The following is a 21,303-nucleotide window of genomic DNA, read 5'->3' as shown; positions in this document are numbered from 1 at the left end:
ATTTAATAATAAAACTATTCTAAGTTGATTATAATTACTGTGAGATATCTAAACAGGATATTTGTGTCAAAATAAGTTCAATGTATTGTTAATTGAAACTCCTTACTTTTCTGTCTTGAGTCTACATCCTCTGATGATGAAATTGTGTCACTAAAAATCTAGGATTTTGAATTTAATGGTATAAATGGATGAGGCATTGGATAGTCTTTCATGGGCAGGATGAATGTATTTGCACATGTGTGTGTGTATGAAATATCAGTGAATCAAATATTTATTAGTGAGAACAATAAAACATAGTTATTAGTACTTTCAACAAATATTTCCAGATTTCCCCCAGGCACTTGTAAATTTTAACCTCTCTGAACTTTAGAAATTATATAGGACATGTGACTTACTTTATGCAATAAAACATGAAAATAAATGATATGTGTTACATTTAGGCAGAAGTTAAAATATGGAGTTTGTGATTTGCCACATTTAGGACTGAGTTTGTAGACGACATTTATTTCCCATTGGAAGACTGAAAGAAGAAAATAATAGCAGATCAGCCTGCTACCAACCAATTTAATGGTAAATGACAAAAGCATAGTGTGAAATGCAGATTTGCTTAGTAGCATTTAAAGATCCCTTCATTTCCTGAAGGGCAAATTATTCTATAATAACAAGAATTAGCACAAGATCTGATTATAAGAGTAGTGGAAAAATTTCTATTCACCAGAAAATTGGTTTCCCTGATTATCACCTAAATGCACATTGGGGAATGATACCAACTGGATATCAGACTGAGGTGGGGGTGGGGGGAGGGGATGGGTGTATGCCTACATGATGAGTGCGTTGCGCACCGTCTGGGGAATGGTCATGCTTGAAGGTGCTGACTTGGGGAAGTGGGGGGTGGGGGGAGGGGATGGAGGTATAACTGCATGGTGAGTGCCAGGCACACTGTCTGGAGAATGGACACGCTTGAGGCTCTGACTCAGGGGGATGGACAGGACATGGGCAATATATATAACCTGAGCTTTTGTACCCCCATAATAAGCTGAAATAAAAAAAAAGAGTAGTGGAATTCATAGCTATGGAAAATCTTTGATGAAAAAGTTAGTATTCTATTAAGCAAGAAGTGAAAACTCCTAAGAACCTTGAAAACCCAGATTCTCTAAAGCCATTTGTGCCAATGGAGTTATCTACTACCCGCTGGATAAATTCCCTTTTCTTGTAGAGTATAAAAAGTACACAGCTGAGGTGGATGTCATTCAAAATATTACTTGCCTTCATCTAAATCTGCCCCTACCTTCTTTTATTACTTCTACTTGGCAATTATGTAAAGTGAATATATTAGTCCATTCATGCTGCTGTAACAAAATACTACAAGAATGGGTAATGTATAAATAAGAAAAAAAATATTTCTCACAGTTTTCCAGGCTGGGAAGTCTAAATTTTCTAGCTGGTATAAGCCTGATCTCTCTGCTTCTAAGATGGCTCCTTTTTGCTTCATCACCAAGAGGGGAAAAATGCTGTGTCCTCACATGGCAAAAGGGATGGAAGGGAAAAAGGGTAAACCCTATCTGAAACCTCATTAATAATTACATTAATCCATGTATTATAGCAGAGCCCTTTTGACTTAATTACTTCCCAAAAGGCCACATCACTTAATACTACCGCAGTGCGGATTAATTTTCAACATGAATTTTGGAGGGGACACAAATTCATACCATAGCAGTGGACCAGAAGCAGGAGAATCAGTTGGAAACACATTAGAAATGCAAGTTCTTGAGACCCAGCCCTGACTCAGTAATCAGAAACTCTGGAGGAAGGTCAATTAACCAATATTTTAAGAAGCCTTCCATGTCAATCTGATGCATGATTTAGTTTGAGAACCACTATTTTAAATTAATAAATAGGGTAGTATTTTCTCTACTTTGGGGAGAAAGACATTATTCCTCAAAGAACATTAAGGACCTTCTTAATATATTGTAACAGAAAATGGGGAAAAATGCCTGGGAATGAATCTTTAGGGTGTTTGGGTAAGAATACAAAGCTAGATAGTAGGTAGTATTTGATGCAGGAATTTCTTTAATGATTTAGGGAGACTAGAATGAGTCCAAATATTCTCCTGGAATAGTTTTATTAAACTTGAAAAAATATACCTTATAGCAGCAGTGCCCAACGTTTTTGGCACCAGGGACCAGTTTCATGGAAGACAATTTTTCCATGGACAGGGTAGAGGGGATGGTTTGGGGATGATTCAAGCACATTATATTTATTGTGCAGTCAAACCTCTCTGCTAATGATAATCTGTATTTATAGCTGCTCCCCAGAGCTAGCATCATCACCTCAGCTCCATCTCAGATCATCAGGTATTAGATTCTCAAAAGGAGCACACAATCTAGACCCCTCTCATGGTGCAGTTTACAGTAGGGTTTGCACTCCTATAAGAATCTAATGCCTTGGCTGATCTGATAGCAGGCAGAGCTTATGTGGTGATTAGAGCAATGGGGAGCCGCTGTAAATGCAGATGAAGCTTCCTTCACTCACCTGCCTCTCACCTCCTGCTTGTGGCCTTGTTCCTAATAGGCCATGGCCTGGTACAAGTCCACAGCCAGGGGTTGGGGACCACGGCCCTGGGGCTTGGGGACCACAACTTTATAATAAATGAAATAGAAATTCTAGAGCTTCCTTGAGAGAATGCTGAAAGATGGTCAAAATATGCACATAGTAGAAAAAAATTATTTTAGGTAAAAATCACACAACTTACCAACTAACTATATTATATAGGAAGGTTCTATAGACAATCAGAGATGGACAGTAGTCAAAATGGTAAGGACAAATTTTATTCAGTGAATATTGCAATAGGGAAAAAGAGTCTTCATTGTTTCAAGTCTTCTACACTTGAAATGAGTTCAATATAAGGACAAGTGAGCTTTATAGCCAAGAATCAGATTGAAGTCTTCAGTGGATAGAAAATTACTAAGAAAAAAACATCAAGATTAGGGAGATTCTTATTAAATCAATTTAGCTGGATTCTTGTTGAAGGCATGCCAAGGTGGTCAGTTAGCAAGGGTGGGTGATGAGCAATTTGATCAGATATCAAGGGTTGGGGAAATGACTTAGCAGGATTCTTTGCTATAACCAACTGGACTGGGCAAGCCAGTGACAAGATAGGGGCCAAGGTGGAGGCTTAGTGGAAAAAAAGAGCTTATAGGATGCTGACTAAAGTTTCTTCAAAAAGATAGTCTTGTCAGTCCAGAAAATATCCTTTTCTTAAATGATAAAGAATGTCAATGGTAGTTATCTCTTTTAGATCAGAGGTGATGGATGTGATAATGCTATCATGGAACTAGACTCTTTTCAGTGGAGATGAAATAATTCTCCAATAGCAAAGGTCACATGATGGCACTAAACCCTTTGATGTAAGGTAGAGATAATCTCCATTAACAGGAAGTAAACCTGGAAGACCAATCAGGAGGATTTGTAACGATATTTAATATATCATGGTGTGCCAAGGGGCAAAATAAATATTCAGACAATAAGGACACATATTGACTTTTTCAATATAAAAAGATCAAAAGGCAGAAATCAAGACTGATATAAGTTACCACAAATGAAAATAACAAGTTTCACTCACTTTCAAAATGAATTCCAAATTTATTTAAATATTAGAAATGTAATTATATAAGTAACAGAAGAAAACTAGAGAATAATTATATGATATTTAAGTGAAAAACAGCTTCATAAGAATAAATAAAATGAGACCATAAAGAAACAATAGATATATTTAAATACACAATAATAAATTGTATAAAATTAAGCACACTTTGACAAACATGTAAAAGAATTGAGTAACTGAAAAGTTAGTAGAAAATAATAAAGAGTAGAAAAAGTCAATATGTAAAATAAAACAACTCAGTAAAGAAACGAGTAAGAATATTTTAACTACTAAGAAAAAATGAAAATAATAATATAAAATGTATATATAATTGTGTCAAAATTATGAAGGAAATTGTAACAAAAATTAGATATTAATTTGCACATAAATTTGGGGACATTAGCATTCTGATAGTACCCTGGGTTGTTGGGGCAGGCTTATATTCATGGTAATGTTCATTGTAGCATTTTTTTTTGGTAATACAGGAACACTGGAAACACCTTAAATTCAGATAATGTAGCCATTTTAAATAAAAGATTGTTCAGCATTACAATATTCTATGGAAGACTATGCACAGTAACAATGTGTATGGGGGAGAAAAGTGATAGTGAGAGAAAGTGACAGTAATAAAGGGAGAGAAAAAGATCTGATACATCCTGTTAAATATATTGTGATACAATAACATGTTGTAAATGCAAAATATAGACTATGATCTCATCATGTAAACGAACATATTTGCTGTGTGTATGTGTGTGTGTGTGTGTGTGTGTGTGTGTGTGTGTGTGTGAGAGAGAGAGAGAGAGAGAGAGAGAGAGAGAGAGAAATGCTCAGAGAGGTTATGTACAAGTTATAAGCACTACCTCTGGGGGAGGAATTTGTTCCTTGGAACGTTTCTAATGTGGACTTGTCTTGTTACTCACACACTAACATACAGCTAGATTTGTAAAATATGTAAGAAAGAAGGAAGGAAGGAAAGGGAGAAGAGTAGCTAAGGAAGAGAGGAGGGAAAGAGGGAAGGGGAAGAGAGTAAATTTCAAACGAAAGGAAAAAGCAAACAAGAAGTCCAGGTTGCAATTTTGACTGTTACGATTGTATAAATTGTTCCTGTGGATTCCTACCAAGGTTCCTAGGGGGTAAAACTTGATGAGATAACATAATAAATAGTATTGTATAATCAGACTCATCTGAATTACAAATACTTATTCAAAATCAAGTTGTAATAATAATTTCAAGAAGACAAACAGTTGAGGCAGAGGAGAAGCAGGGAGAATGTACAGAAAAGTAAGGACAGTTCCCAAGGCCCCTGGTTTCTCATCAAAAACACATCTGTAGAGCAGACCATCAGCAGTGAATATTTAAAATATGAGTCATCCCCATTTTATACAGCAAATAGTAGCATAACTTACATGATATTTTCTAGGGAGCCATGTCTCATAAATCTATATTCTAGGTTTGTTTGCAATAATCAATTCAAAATCATGACTAAAAACATTCCACAGAAAAGAATTCTTTCTTACATATATCATTAGCCTACTTGTCAGAAGATGCAATTATTATGTTTGCAAGCAAATGAGACCAAACATCTTCTTCCCTTCCTCTGGAAGCCCCAATATTGAGAGACGAATGGATCACAGGCCAGTTGTTTTAATTTGGTTCTCCTCACTGGGTATAAGGGCATGATCCAAATAAGATTCTTCCCTGGAAATAGAGTGGTAAGAACAACTGTTTTTTGGTTTTTTTGATATTTTGGCAAAAACTTCATAAAAAAGTAGCATTCATGGATTCTATGATGTACTACAATGTAAATGCTTTTAAAGTTCAAAATCTAATAAATGATTGTCCTATTATGTTAGTGATGTAAATGCATGCATTATCATTGGGCCATGTCAAACAGTATTAGTCTATTAATATAAGTATGTCAAAATTGACAGAAAGATAAAGTCTATCAATTGTTATGCCTTTTCTGTTTGTCACCACAAAATTAAGTCAAATAAGAGTGTTTGTATTCTTTGATGCTAGGAGAGAATTTGTATTAATACAAATACAATTTCAATCTTTAGGTATTTATAAGAATCATTTTTTAATAAATTCATGAGAAAGGAATTTATATTTACATCCTCAGTGTGACACAGATAAGATTGTTTGGTGCATGAAACAGCAAGAATTCACAACTCATGTTTTAAAAATAATTCTAATACAAATATGCAAATAACACAGAGGACATAATTTAAAAGATAACCCTATGGAAAATCATAATTTACTTGAACAAGATCAAATGAATCTTTTATAATCACATGAAATTCACTGGGATAAATAAAAAGAAGAAATAATTAATTCAGTACCAGAGCTTACATAATGTTAGAAACGAATGCAATAAATGAAAACACTTTATTAGCTACAATCAAATAATAAGAAAAATATTTACCTAAAACTGTCATAGAATCAACCTTACCAATTTCTCTTTCAACTGTCTCAAAAATGGGTTCTGGTAAAGCAAATATAAAGCCATTTTTTCAAGGCATACTCATAATATTACAAAAAAACCAATATTATTAGAGAGCTTCTTTTAAAAAATAATCCTTAAATATAGTACAGTAGTATTTTTCTAAGTACAACTTTAGGATTATTCATAATAAAATTATTAAAATTTGAGGGTTTAGAACAAAAAACATTATAATAAAAAGTATTGACAAATCTTGATACAGAATTGTCTTTAAAATTAGCCTAAGAAGGGCTTAGTTCAAAACAAGAATAAAAATCTAGCAGAGATTTTTCTTTAAGTTTTATCAATTTAAACAGTAGCCACTGGGCACCAATTAATATTATATACCAGGCTCTGGGGTATAGCGGGATGTGAAACAGAGAATGTCCTTTTCCTTTCAATTTAAATTCCATCAAGGAATCATGGAAAATTAAAAACAAGCACTCTCAGTAATACATATATACACATCCCTTTGTCTGTTCACACCTAATGGGTGTGGTGTGCACTCCCTGTGGGATGGGCACGCTTGTACCTCTGACTCTGACTCGGGTGGTGCAAAGTCAATATATGTAACCTAAACGTTTGTACCCCCTTAATATTCTATGATTAAAAATGATAAAAAATATATATGATATAATATATATAATTATGTGTGTGTACATGTTAATCACTGAAAACTGCTATATGCTTTCATAGAGTGATATAACAGACAGTGACTGTAGAACTACTTTTAAATAGGGGGCAGATAAGACCTTTCTAAACTGGTGACTAAATCTGAGATTTAAATGTCATGAAACTGGCAACATAAGCTACTCCAACTGGAGGGAATACAAATGCCCTAAGGGAAGGACATAGTTAACATGTTCTAGGCACTTAAATAAAGCTAATACGGCAGGAGTAAGGGAAGTTGCTTCAAAGAGACAGGAGATGAGCCCAGGAAAGTAGGCAGAATCTTTATGAGACAGAAAGTGAATTATATTTCACTATATTCTTCAAGTACATGGATCCTAAATGTTTAGTGAGGTAGTAACAAGATTTTAAAAAAATTAACTTCAAAATTATTAATTTATTCATTTTTCCACTTTTATTCATTCCTTACCACATACCTTCCTCTCATTCTTATATCTCTTCTATGTATGTTTATACATGCTTGCCTATCTAACTATATAGCTGCAATGTACACTTTTAAAATTGGAAAACTTGAATTGTTTTCCTTTTCTTTAAGTTGCAAATATATAATTTGCATATACTGAGAAAAGGAAAGATAAAATGTAATTAAATTGACATTGAGTATCTACAATTTAGGATCAGGAAATACATTTTCTAATGTAAGTACATTTATTTCCTATTATTGTGTAACCGATTATCCTTTATTTAATAGATAAAAGCCTAAACAAATTTACATTTATTATCTTACAGTTTTTGTTAGTTAAAAGTTGGGGCTTGGCTTAATGGAGTGTGCTGCTTAGGGTTTCATAAGGTTGCAGTGAAGATGGTGGTTGGGCTGTGTTTTCATCTACATACTTGACTGGGGAAAGTTACTCTTCCAGGCTCCCTCAGTTGTTGGCAGAATTCATTTGCTTATGGTTGTAGAACTGAGGAGTTTGTTTTCCTGCTGGCTCTAAACTGGGGGGATTTTTCAGCTTCTGTGGCCACAAAAAAGTCCCTCTCATAACATAACAGCTTACTTCTTCAATGACAGAAAGAATCTTTTAATTCTGTCTTCTAAGATGGAGTCTTATGTAACAACTTATGCATTTAATATTCCATAATCCTTGTCTGATAATATAACCTCATCAAAGGAGCAATATCTCATTAATTTCTTTAGTAAAACACCCTAGTCAAAGGAATGTCATCCCATTATTGTCACCACATTCTATTGGTTAGAAGCAAGTCACACTTAAGGGATTATAAAGGGTACAACACCACCGTGCTGATTTCATGGAATCATCTTAGAAATCTTCCTACCACACTTATTTGATATTCCAAAATTATATGTAATGAGCTCCAGTATCCTCAAATTACTTTAGGATTCAAAATCAGTATAGCTACCTTCAAAGACTCTACAATTTATGATACACATGTTATATTTTATCTAAAGAAATATATTATTTATTAGTTACTGAGAGGGGTATTCTAAAATCTTTTCTGAGTGTTGATTTAATTCATTATCTTTAATTTTTGTCAAATTTTGCTTTATAGATTTTTAATTATGTTATTAGGTACATACAAATTCAGGATTACTTCATCTTCTAGTTGAATTGGCATATTATCATTATAAAGCACTCTTTTTTTCTAGTAGTATTTTTTGCCTAAATGAGTAATTTGTCTGATACTAAGAGATCTACAAAATTATCTTATGCTAGTATTTTCATGTCATATATTTCTCTGTATTTTCACACTTAATACACTGCCGATTCTTACCTTATAATTGGAAATTATAATCCATTTATATTTATGTAATTGTTAATAGAGAAGGATTTACATATACTTTTTTGTCACTTGTTCTCCAAATGCTTTATACTTTTTTGTTACTCAATTTCTCTACTATTGCCCTATTTTGTGTTAGAAAGATTTTTTTTTACCATATCACTTTAATTTTGTTATCATTTCTTTTACTACATATGTTTAGTTATACTTTTACTGATTATTCTAGGGATGATAAACTTACAAAACACTCGAATTTTGATTTCAATATTATAAAATAGTATCCGTTATATATCTCTGTTCCCTTCTCCCATTTATCCTGTTTTTGTCACAAATTATATCTTTATACATTATGTTCCCATCAATATAGATTTATAATTATTGTTTTATACAAATGTCTTTTATATTATGTAGGAAAAAAAGAGGAGTTACAAATAAATACACTAACACTATATTTATGTTTACCAATGTTACCTTTACGAGTGTTCATTTCTTTGTGTGAATTTATGTTACTATTTATTGCCCTTTCATTCCTCTTGAATAACTACTTTTAGCATTTCTTGTAGAGAAGTTTTGCTAGTAATAATCTCTCAGTTTTTGTTGATCTCAGAATGTCTTAATTTCTCTTTCATCTTTAGAAATATTTTTGACTTACTAGATAGAGCATTGTTGGTTGACAGGGTTTGTTGTTGTTGTTATACAAATCAAATATATTACTGACTATCTTCTGGCCTCCATGGTTTCTGATGAGAAATTAGCTGCTAATCTAATTAGATTGCATGTAAGTATTAATAATAAATTACTTCTCTAGCTTCATTATGTGTAGATTAATATTGTTCATCAAATTTGAAAGTTGTAAGCCATTATTTCTTCAAATGTTACTTCTGACATTTTCTCTCCTTCTTACTCTTTTTGGACTATGATTATTTACATGTTTATATACTTGCTTTATTTTTCTTTTTGTTTCCTCGCCTTAATAAACTCAAATGACCTATCTTAAAGTTCGCTAAGTCTTTCTTCTTATGTTCAAATCTGCTTTTGAATCCTTCTAGTAAAATTTTTATGCCAGTTATTATATATATATATATATTTTTTTGAGACAGAGTCTCACTCTGTTGCCCAGGCTAGAGTGAGTGCCGTGGCATCAGCCTAGCTCACAGCAACCTCAAACTCCTGGGCTTAAGCGATCCTCCTGCCTCAGCCTCCCGAGTAGCTAGGACTAGAGGCATGTGCCACCATGCCCGGCTAATTTTTTCTATATATATTTTCAGTCGTCCAGATAATTTATTTCTATTTTTAGTAGAGACGGGATGTCGCTCAGTCTGGTCTTGAACTCCTGACCTCGAGCGATCTACCCGCCTCGGCCTCCCAGAGGGCTAGGATTACAGGCGTGAGCCACCGTGCCTGGCCCAGTTATTATATTTTTTAACTCCAGAATATTTTTGGCTCCATCTCATAACTTTTCTATTTGGTGAGACACTGTTAATGATTTCCTTTAGTTCTTTAGATACTATTTTCTTCAGTTCTATAAACATATTGAAATAGTTGATTTAAACTCTTTTCTAGTAAGTCTAACTGCTGCACTTTCTCTGAGAAAGTTAATGTGGATTGCATTTTTAGTTTATATGAGGTGTATATTCTTGTTTCTTTGTATGCCTCATAATTTTTTGTTGCAATTTGACATTTTGAATATCATAATATGAAAACTCTGGAAATCAAATGCTCCCTTCTCTCTAGAGTTTGTTTTGATTCTGTTGTAATTGTCTGTTTAGCAATTTTAAAAACTAACTATGGAAAGTTTATATTCTCTGTCCCATGGCCACCAAAATCTGTTCCATTAGCTCATTGGTCAAGTAATTATTAGACAGAGATTTTTAAAAATACCTTTAACTAAAAAGATTCTTCCAGTTTTTTCAGAGGGGTTCTGTATGTTGCATGGCTTCAACATTCATTCAGAAAGTTTACAATTCTATCTATTTTTTACTTCCTGTTTGCACAGAGTCCGAAGGTTAGTGAGAGCTTAGAGATTTTTATTTCTTTTTTGATAATGTACATGGCCCATGGTTTTCTTAAAGCCTTATACTTACTTAGGAATATGCCGGATCTTTTTAAAGCTCTTATATTCCAAAGTATCACACTCCCCAGCTTTTTATTTCAAGCCTTTTAGTTAGCCTACCATTTGTTTCAATTGTTATCCACTGCTTCAGGAAGCGGAGATGAACGTTTGGTTGAAAATATTTTCAACAAAACTCTCTGGATGCAGCTTTAGCACTAAGAAAGTTCTCAGTCAGGTGAGATAAAGACACACATTTTTGAGTAGGTTTTTCAGGAAGTAACAAGAAGTAACAAATAAGCATCCTTTGTTAATGAGACCCATTCTTCCTCCTCATGCATTGGCACCTAAAACAAAGGCTGTTAGTTTTAAGTCTGCTTCTGAGCTGGGAAGTAGAAGGGACCAGGATAAGTTAAGGCATCAAAATACACTTCTTACGAAGAATCAGTTGTTTTATTGATTAAACACTTCCCAGACTAATGCAAAATTTTGGTTAGATGCCAGAGCTCACAGAAATGAGATTTTAACAGTTTTTGACAGAGTTTTTCATTGCTTTATGGCAGAGTGGAATTTTAGAGTCCCTTACTCTGCCATAATTACCCCTAACTTGATTGAATATAAAATTCTAGCTTGGTAAACTTTTAGGTTTTTTTTTTTTTTTTTTTCAGAAATTTCAATGCCTCATTTCACTGTCTTTTTCTTTTTCTTCTTCAGTATTTTTTCTTTTGAAAAGTCAAATTTTCATGCTATTTTTTCTGCTTTGAACATAATGTCTATTTCTCTTCTGGATACTTTTAAGATGTATTTGACCTAATTATTTATTCATTCATTTATTTAAGTACTTTTATTGTAATTTATACTAACTGAATTCATAGCAATTTTTGAATCTGTGATTTTAATTTCTTTAGTCACTTTTAGAATATTTTCAGACATTTTATTTTCAATTACTCTTCCTTACCCCTTTATATGTTTTTCTCTATCCCAGATTCAGCAGCTATGGACATATAAGATCTCTGTATCCTCTTCTATATTTTACTTTTCTGTGTTTTCCATGAAATTTTGGTTTTGCTTTGTTTGTTTGGTTGGTTTTTTTCTTCTGGGTGGATATTTTCTTCTGACTTAGCTTTTGCTAATTAATTATTTATATATGATCATGCTGCCATTACTTATTAGATTTTGTATGTTTTCATTCAGAAATTTTCATTTGCTATTAATTTATATATTCTGAAATACGCTGTTGAAATTCCCCATCTTGGCTTTTAATTCCTTGAAATATTAATTATTGCTATATTAAAGTTTGTTTATACCAAAGAAATGTGTTAGAGGCCTGATTTTTAGCTTTTAGACATATTTTGTTGTTTCTAATGACAATCTTCTTTTTTCGCTATTTTTGTTGACACTGGAAGGTTGAATATGAAATATTTTAGCATAATGTGTAATACTGTGCAATCCTTATAGATAGTATATTTTTCTTCCAAGTGGTAGCTAGCTTAAGTACACTGGAAATACCAAGTCCCCTTAAAATACTAAGTTATTTTAAAAACTCAAAACCAATTTTCAGTCCTGGTATGGATAATCTATTTTCCCTTCAGATTTCCCTGAGTAAATTCTGAGTCTCAACAGAATTCTGGAGTTGTTATTCAAGTTCTTTCTCATTGGTAGACTCTCTATTCCTGATTGTATTTCCTAGCCCAATGAGTCTGCCAAAATTACTGCTCAGTTTCTTAATCTCTCAACTTCCATTTAGAATTTTGGGGGAAAAAGTGTACCAAAATAATCAATGCTGATTATTTTTTTACAGCCCCATTTACTTACTGCTTGCTAGCAACCCAAAACCTTCCAAACTGATAATTTTGTATGATTTTTTTTCCGATTTGTTAAATTATTTTTATTGAAACAATTTACTTGAAACCAGATAATCCACCAGTTCTAGAAGGATAATGCTTTTATTTTACAGATTTTTATTATATGGTTCCTGACTCATATTATTCATGATAAATATTAATATATCTTTATTTTACAGTCTCTATTTTATTTTATTGTATTATTTAATGCATTTAACACTGAATTCATCCTTATATGAATTAATAAACTGTAACGCTGATATTTTGGTTAACCTTTTCCTGGTGTACTTTTGCCCATTCTTTTATTTTTAATCATCTTTAATCATTTATTTTGATATAATTCTTATATGCAGAATACAGTTTGACTATGCCATGTGATCCAATATATGGCTTTTAAAAATTGTTTCTAATTTACCTAGTCTAGTGACATTTATTTTAGGGCAAATTATGATATTGTATGCAATATTGCTAGTCTTGTTATATTAATTTTGTTCTCTTTATTTTAATTCTGTTTCTGCTAATATCTGGAATATTTGTGAACCACCTTAAATTAATCATGACTGTCAATTTTTATCAGTGTGATCTTGGGAAAATTATCTAATCTTTTTGTGTCTAAGATTTCTTATATATAGAATGATTTTTACAATAATATCAAACTAAGTTTACTATGAAGATTTAATGTATGGAGGGGAAAAAAAAACCTTAATTTAGTATCAGCAAACAGTAAGTATTCAAAATTGGCTATTTTGTTATGAATATTTTACTAGAGAACACTGCTTTGAATCCTTATGAGGATTCAAGGCATCTTTTATTTCTAGAAAGACTTCTCAGATTATATATTAGATTTTTTACAAACATGTCGTTTCCTTGGAATATTGGTTATATTCAAATTGGTCCTTTTTGGTATACCTTTCACTTTCTCCTTAATTTAAAAACGTCTTTTTACTTTACTTAATTTTGCTAAATTGTGCACATTTCTAAATCTTGATCATATTACTTTTACCATCTTTTCATCCATAACATTTTAATTTATACTAATTCCAATAAAGCCATTAATATTCTCACTCTTTTTTTACTTTGGAATTTCATTCACTTCTTGAGTGATTTTTATCCTGTCTGTTTTGTTGTCAGGTATTTGCGGTGCATTTTTCAAGCTGTTTGGAAGTCTTTGGTTTTATCTTTATGGTCTTTTACTTCCTGTTTTTACATGGTGTCATGATTCTTGTTATCTAATATTTTTCCTTATTCTTTTTCTTTTCTTTTCTTTCCTAAACTCTTTTTGTAGAGAATCTGTGACAGTTTTTACTGAATAAACTTATTTTTGAATCACATGTGTATTTTTTAGTCTTTTCTTATGTGAATGGATTAGGACAATATTGTAGAATAGCAAAGATTCTCACTGATTGAAAGCAACACTCCTTTTGATCTGTTGATTTGGGTGATATGTACCTCTGTGTGTGTGTGTGTGTGTGTGTGTGTGTGTGGTATGTGTGTGTGTGTATTTAATTCCTTGTAGTGTTTACGCTTCCAATTGACAGGGTTCATCTGCTGAAACCATGCTCAATTATCTATCCAAATAGTATTATCAACAGATGGCTTCCTACAAAGTAGCATGCTTGGGTATCTACAGTTATTCCTTAGCACAGCTTCCTTGCTATTCTCTAGTCACAAAATGAATCTAGGGAATTTCTTGAAGACAACACATAAAATGTTTTTCAGCTGTTGCATAGGAGGGTTCTTTGATACAAAGGATCCTCTGACTTTGAGCTCCATTGGCAAGATCATATCCACTCCTGCACAAGCTACCTTTGTAGCATCTACTAACTACTTTGTTTACCCTTCTCTTATAGAGAAAAACTCTGTAGAAATCCATAGGGTAGAACTTGGAAGATGTTTCTTAATACCAGCATAGCGTTTATAGAACGAACAAATAAGAGAGTTGTAAAAGGTAGAAGACTTAACAGAAATAAAATGTGTTCTCAAATATTACACATAAACTCTTAAAATGCACACAATAAGGAACACTGTATTATTTACAATGATTCCCACTACTGAAAATAACTATTTTATGCTTAGAAAAATTTCTTGATTTTATATTTTTATACAAAAAGTTAATTTTCATGGAAGATTTTGGAGATTAAATTTTTCTCAATATGAAGATCTGTTATAAATTGTATAGTAAGAATTAAAAGCCCCGAGATTAAAAAATATAAAATAAAGTAAAAACTAAGGCTCAAAGAAATAACCATTGAAAAAGTCCCTGTGATGGCAATGATCTAAATTTGCATCCAGGATACTCATGTGTTCTTCAGCTTTGTTACTTCTGGCACTTGGTATAACAACAAATTGGTTTCTCACAGAATTTCAATAAAAGTTTGCAACACATATGTGCAGTCTGTCAGTGGTATCGTGGGAAACCAATAAGGAAATGTGGCCCTACACTATGTCTACATTGAGTCACTTGGCTAAATAACAACTGAAAAGGGGAAACAAGGCTGGACTTAGCAATAAAAGACACTCTAGTAATGGATTGACTGAAAAGTAAGATTAATGAGTCTGCTTTAGAAAAGGTCTAAATGGAACTATTATACTAACACAGATGGAAATTTGAGCCACTTCTATTTACATATAAGAATAAATGTTTTCTCATGAGGCTGGAGAAGTTGAAGACCAACAGGCCATAGGCATCGATATTACACTTGGGCTAGCTGTAGGCAAGGCTTCTCAAACAGATTAATGTCTCACTTATGAGTAAGATGAATTTTGTAAGGATGAGGAATGAAATCGTTGCATGATGAATAAAACTCCATTGAGCTATCATCAGATAAATGAAAAACAGTGTTTCCCAAACATTTATTGTATGGTGAGCTGGAGCTGAAGTAAAATTGTGAGCAGGTTGGAAAGAAGTATAAATTTAAACATATAGAAAAGTACAATCTCATGCAACACAACAAATTTGTGGACTGCTGGGAAATAGTTGCAACAGTCAATCTTGAAATAAAGCAATAAACAAGCAGGTTATTCTTTTTAAGTTAAGGTGTTGAAAGTATCATTAGTATCTAAGACATTCTCCCAAATAGCAACAGACTCAGGAATTTCATTCTTAAAATCAGTCATATTATGTATTGAACTTATTAATTCAAGACCTACCTATGGTTCTACTGTGAAGGCAAATACTATGTTAAGGTTAGGAAATAGAATTCACCAATAAAATTGGTATTTCTGGAAAATATTAATGACAGGAAAATCCTGCTAAGAAGATTAAGAATATTCAATTTATATAAAACAAAGAATTCAAGAGTTTGCCTGCTAAATGCAGTTTTGACTCAGATGTGCTGGTGACATATGATGCAAATCATAGAGTACTTCAGCTGACAATGGGAATACCATGTTTTTACTCGCTTTCTGATTGTTCTTTTCATTTTCCTTCATTTTTTAAGCGTTTGGGTAAGGCTATTAGTTGAAACAGCTGAGCGTCTGTTTTAGAGGCATATTTTCATTCATGGACATCAATAATTATTAATGCAATAATATTTTAACATGAGTGAGACTGACAAATATACACCAATATTATTGTTGTTTGACATGTTTGAATTCCAGGCTAAATGAAAACAAATAGACAAGTAGAGGAAAATCACCTGCTTTGTATCAGTGCTGACTTAACCGTGATGACTTAGAAAGCAAGTTATTTGGGACGAGTGAATATTTTCTAACTATTATTTTCTAAGTTGAGGAAGCACTAATAATTTTTGTAAATTGATGCTGTATTACTCTGATTTAATTTATAATCCTATTTGTATTAAAACTTTCCATAAAATTAAATGTGTCAAATATTCATTTTTATGAAATAAAAATTATAGTTTAGATTTGGTTTAGGTATTTATCTTGAGCTCAATGCAGAAATTTTATAAAAAGTAGTTTTTTCTTTTTCTTGGTTGCTTAGTAACTCTACAGTATGAAAAGCTAGGGAGTGTTTTATAATTTACTGTGTACAATATTTTGAGGATTTTAATAATCCACTGTGTCTATTAAGTACAATCTGCTGCATCCTGTTATTGCAGTGTTCTCTCTGAGCAGTAATTCTATTATATTTTCTTTAAATATCCCTGAGATTGATCATTCCTGACGGCTACATATCTTTTCAGAGTGCTGTCTGTGGCTGGCTAGAGCTAAAATATTACAGCATTGTTTCTTCATATTGGAAACAATAAACAGGCAAGGCACAGTGGCTCACACCTCTAATCCTAGCACTCTGGGTAGCTGAGGGTGGAGGATCACTTGAGGTCAGGAGTTTGAGACTGGCCTGAGCAAGAGTGAGACCCTGTCTCTACAGAAAATAGAAAAAATTAGCCAGGCAACTACAAATAGAAACAAAAAATTAGCCAGGTATGGTGGTGCACGCCTGTAGTCCCAGCTATTCAGGAGGTTGAGGCAGGAGAATCATTTGAGTCCAGGAGTTTGAGGTTGCTGTGAGCTAGGCTGATGCCATGACAATTTAGCCCAGGAAACAGACTGAGACTTTGTCTCAAAATAAATAAATAAATAAACAAGGACAAATATGCATTCTGTATGTTACTTTATTTTTTATAGGTACTTATAAATTATTTTCAATGTGTAATAATTATTAAAGATTCCTAGTAAATGAAATTCTATAAAATTAAGAAAATAAATTCAAATTTTTTATTCTATTAATCTCCATATATACATCTAACCATATAATTTTTTGTTTAATATGCTTGTGTATGTGTGTGTTTTCACATTAAATATGTATGAAATTATAGATTTAATCAAGGAAATTAAAAATAAATGGACATATCCATTTATATAGTGGAGTGACCATAGAAAACAACATATAATATAAAACTATAGTTCAAATCCCTAATTTCAAGAAGTTTAAATTTTTTCAAAAGACTAATTAAGCACAGTAAAAATATAACAAGATAGTAAGTAGAAATAAATATTAATACTGAAGCTTAGTTAGGAAAGGCTAAGAGATGCTACAACATAAATCCTTGAACTTTCATGGCTTTACACAGCAAAAATTTATCTCTTCACCATACTACATGTACAAAGCAGAATAGCAGGGTCCCCCATATCATGCATGTTCATACTTATGTGATCCCCAGACAACAGACAAAAAAAGAAAAGTGATCCAATGGCTTATCTTGTATATAAACATTCAATAATAAATTCAATTGTTATAATCTATAATTTCCATGCAAAAAAAGAATATATGACATAACTGAGAAAACTAGAGAAACAGTCTTCATTCTTGATGAAATCCACTTTGTGTTAGCTATTCTATTAAAAAGGATAGTGTAATTTATGCTATGGTATTAAACAGTCTCAATTCTTCAATGGCTAAATATAGTAAAATTTTCTAATTCATTATTTTATATGTGGGAGTCATGCTAATTATAGTCACTCAAGGACCAGAGTCATCTAGACACTTGTTTCCATGAATGCTGAAATACAAAAGAAACAAAAGTACAGGCTGTTTCTTAAGCTTTTTTTCCCAGATGCTATCATGAAATTTGTTCTGAATATTTTTGGCCAAAATAAATCACATGGGTATTGTGTAATAATGTCCAGAAAGAAAGAACATAAAGAATGTTGGAAAAGTGTGCTGATAATAACAATTTAATTTAGAAAATTAAATGGCTCTAAAAGAGACATGTTTTAAAATCAATTTGAAAATAATTATGTTTCAACTTTTATTATTTGCATTATTATATGCAATTGTCTTTATGTGTGTGTATACACATGTGTACATAGAAAATGAACAATTTGAAGTTAATAGTAGTAAGTTGTATTATCATATTTTTATATATGTTTACATTCATTTTTACATACTCTTGGTATCATTTTAAGTAGGAATGTCTTGATTGATATACCTATATTACATGTCACAGCTACTCTCACATGCAAATATTTCATTAATTTTTCCCTATGAGCAAAGCTATTGTTTTTAGTAAAATACACAGAACAACACTGACAGTGATTGAGAAAAATCAATTTCATCAGAACTCTGTACTCTAGAGAAAACACAAAATACTTCTAAAGAAAAACTGTCATTGATTTATTTTTTAAAATGACACAAGCAAAATGTGCAATTCCACATACTTTTTCCATCTCATTCACTTTCATTCACTTTCTACTCACCAAGGAAAAACAAAACTTCTCCATCTATATTACATTGATCTATTTTATCTTTAAAAAGTTTTGATGACATATTTTACCTTCCAGTTTTATACTATGTTTATTATGGATGATGTTATAATCCTTGATGTGTAGGTTATTTTATGGCTAGATATAAAGTGCAAACAAATGAAGGATTTTAACAATCTATGAAGTTTTTTAATATTTAAAAAATAAGAGAAAAACTGAACATATATTCTGAAATTTAGACCACTGCTATCAATTACCTTGTCAACATTTTATCTCATAATATTAAATCAATACACATGATTTGGTGATACTATTGCATTACAACTATGTACATAAAAAAAACCTCACAGAGCTACTATAAGTAAGAGGAGAGGTATTCTAGTTTCCTCATAAATTATATTTAAACTACTGGTGAAGAAGGACCTTTAAAAATCCTTACATAACGGTTGTTCAATAAAGAGGTCTTTGAGAATTTTTTATCCACAAGTAAAAACAAGAAGCAATGGTGTGAAACATTCTGTGTGGAAGAAAGTTTTATTTTTTACTATTAGATTCAGAGAGGTGCTAACAGCAAATTCATTTAAAAACATACACTGAATACTTAACAAACAGACAATCTGCAATAGGCACTGGAAAGCTGAAGAAAAGCAGAAAACATTTAATTAGGTACTACTTTTATAGTAAGTCCAGTGGGAAAACAATCAAAAAATTCACTGTAAAACATAACTTCTCATCTCAACTAACGAATTGGCAGTTTTAGATATAACCTATTTATTTCAAACAAAAAGCAAATATAAACAGTTAACCTATAAAAGTGTGAAAAACAAAATTTTATCTGTCAAATACATTGGCATAAATCTTCATAATTTTATTGACTAATATTAAAATAGCATATATGTTGTTTATAAAAATACAGAAGAATTTGAAATCATTACTGTAAAGAGACAATGACTAAATATTGGTTTTGTGATAGCATTGTATAATAATATTTTTCTTTTTGTTGCCTATGCTTTTGAGGTCTTAGTTATGAATTCTTTTCCCAGATCAATGTCCAAAAGAGTTTTCTCTAGGTTTTCTTCTATTATTTTTATAGTTTCAGGTCTTACATGTATGTTTTTAATCCATCTTATGTTGATGGTTATATATGGTGAGAGATCAGGGTACACAACCATTCTTCGGTAGATGGCAATCCAATTTTCCCAGCACCATTTGTTGGAAAGGGTATCCTTTCCCCAGTGTATATTCTTCTTCACTTTGTCAAAGATCAATTGACTGTAGATAGGTGGCTTTATTTCTGGGTTCTTCATTGTGTTCCATTGATCCATTGTCTATATGGATAAAATAGATACATAGATGCTGTGGTGGTTATTATAGGCTTGTAGTGTTATTTTAAGTCAGGTGATGCCTCCAGATTTGTTTTCTTTGCTTAGGATTGGTTTGGATATTCAGGCTCCTTTTTGGTTACATATGCATTTTAGGATTTTTTCTTTCTAATTCTGTGAAAATGATATTGGTATTTTGATAGGGATCACATTGAATCTGTAGATTACTTAAGGCAGTAGGGTCATTTTAACTATATTAACTCTTCCCATCCATGAGTGTGTGTCATTCACAATGCCATTTGATTGCCTTTGGAATCTTCTTCATAAATTCTTTCCTTAGGCTGATGTTTATAAGAGTTTTTCCAATATTTTCTTCTGGATTTCTTATAGTTTCATGCCTTAGATTTAACTCTGTTATCCACTGTGAGTTTATTCTTGTGAGAGGTGAGAGGTCCAGATCCTGTTTCAGTCTCCTACATCTGGTTATACAATTTGACCAGCACCATTTGTTGAATAAAGATTATTTTCCCCAATGTATGTTTGTGTCTGCTTTGTCAAAGATTAGATGGCTATATGGGGATGGTTTTCTATCTAGGTCCTCACTTCTGTTCCATTGGTTATTTCTCTGTTCTTGTGTCAGTATCATGTTTTTTTAGTTACTGTAGTCATATAGTATAGCTTGAAGTCTGGTAATTTGATGCCTCCCAATTTGTTCTTTTTGATTAAGGTTGCCTTTGATATATGGGATCTTCTCTGGTTCAGTAAAAAGTGTAGAATTATTTTTATAGATCTGTGAAAAATGATTTTGGTAATTTAATAGGGATTGCATTGAATCTGTAGATCACTTTGGATACTATAGACATTTTAACAAGGTTGATTCTGCTGACCCATGAGCATGGTATGGTTTTCCACCTGTTTATGTCCTCTGCTATTTCCTTCCTCACTGTTTCATAATTCTCCCCATAGAGGTCTTTCACCTCTTTAGTTAAATGTATTTCTATTTATTTTATTTTATTTGTTGCTATTGTGAAGGATATTGAGTCTTTGATTTGGTTTTCAGTTTGACTGTTGTTAGCATATAGGAATGCTACTGATTTCTGTACATTGATTTTGTAACATGAGGCTTTGCTGAATTTGTTTATCAGTTCCATAGTTCCTGAATAGATCAATATCAATTACTGAATTTGAAGCAGTAATTAAAAACCTTCCCAAAAATCCTGGATCACATAGTTTCACACCCAAATTTTGCCAGACCTACAAAGAACTGGTACCTATCCTGCAGAAATTATTCCACAGTATTGAGAAGGATGGAAGCCTCCCCAACACATTCTATGAACCCAAAATCACCCTGATACCAAAACCAG

This window comes from Lemur catta, chromosome 1 (assembly GCF_020740605.2).
Source record: "Lemur catta isolate mLemCat1 chromosome 1, mLemCat1.pri, whole genome shotgun sequence".
Lineage (NCBI taxonomy): Eukaryota > Metazoa > Chordata > Mammalia > Primates > Lemuridae > Lemur > Lemur catta.
This window is presented reverse-complemented; position numbering follows the sequence as displayed.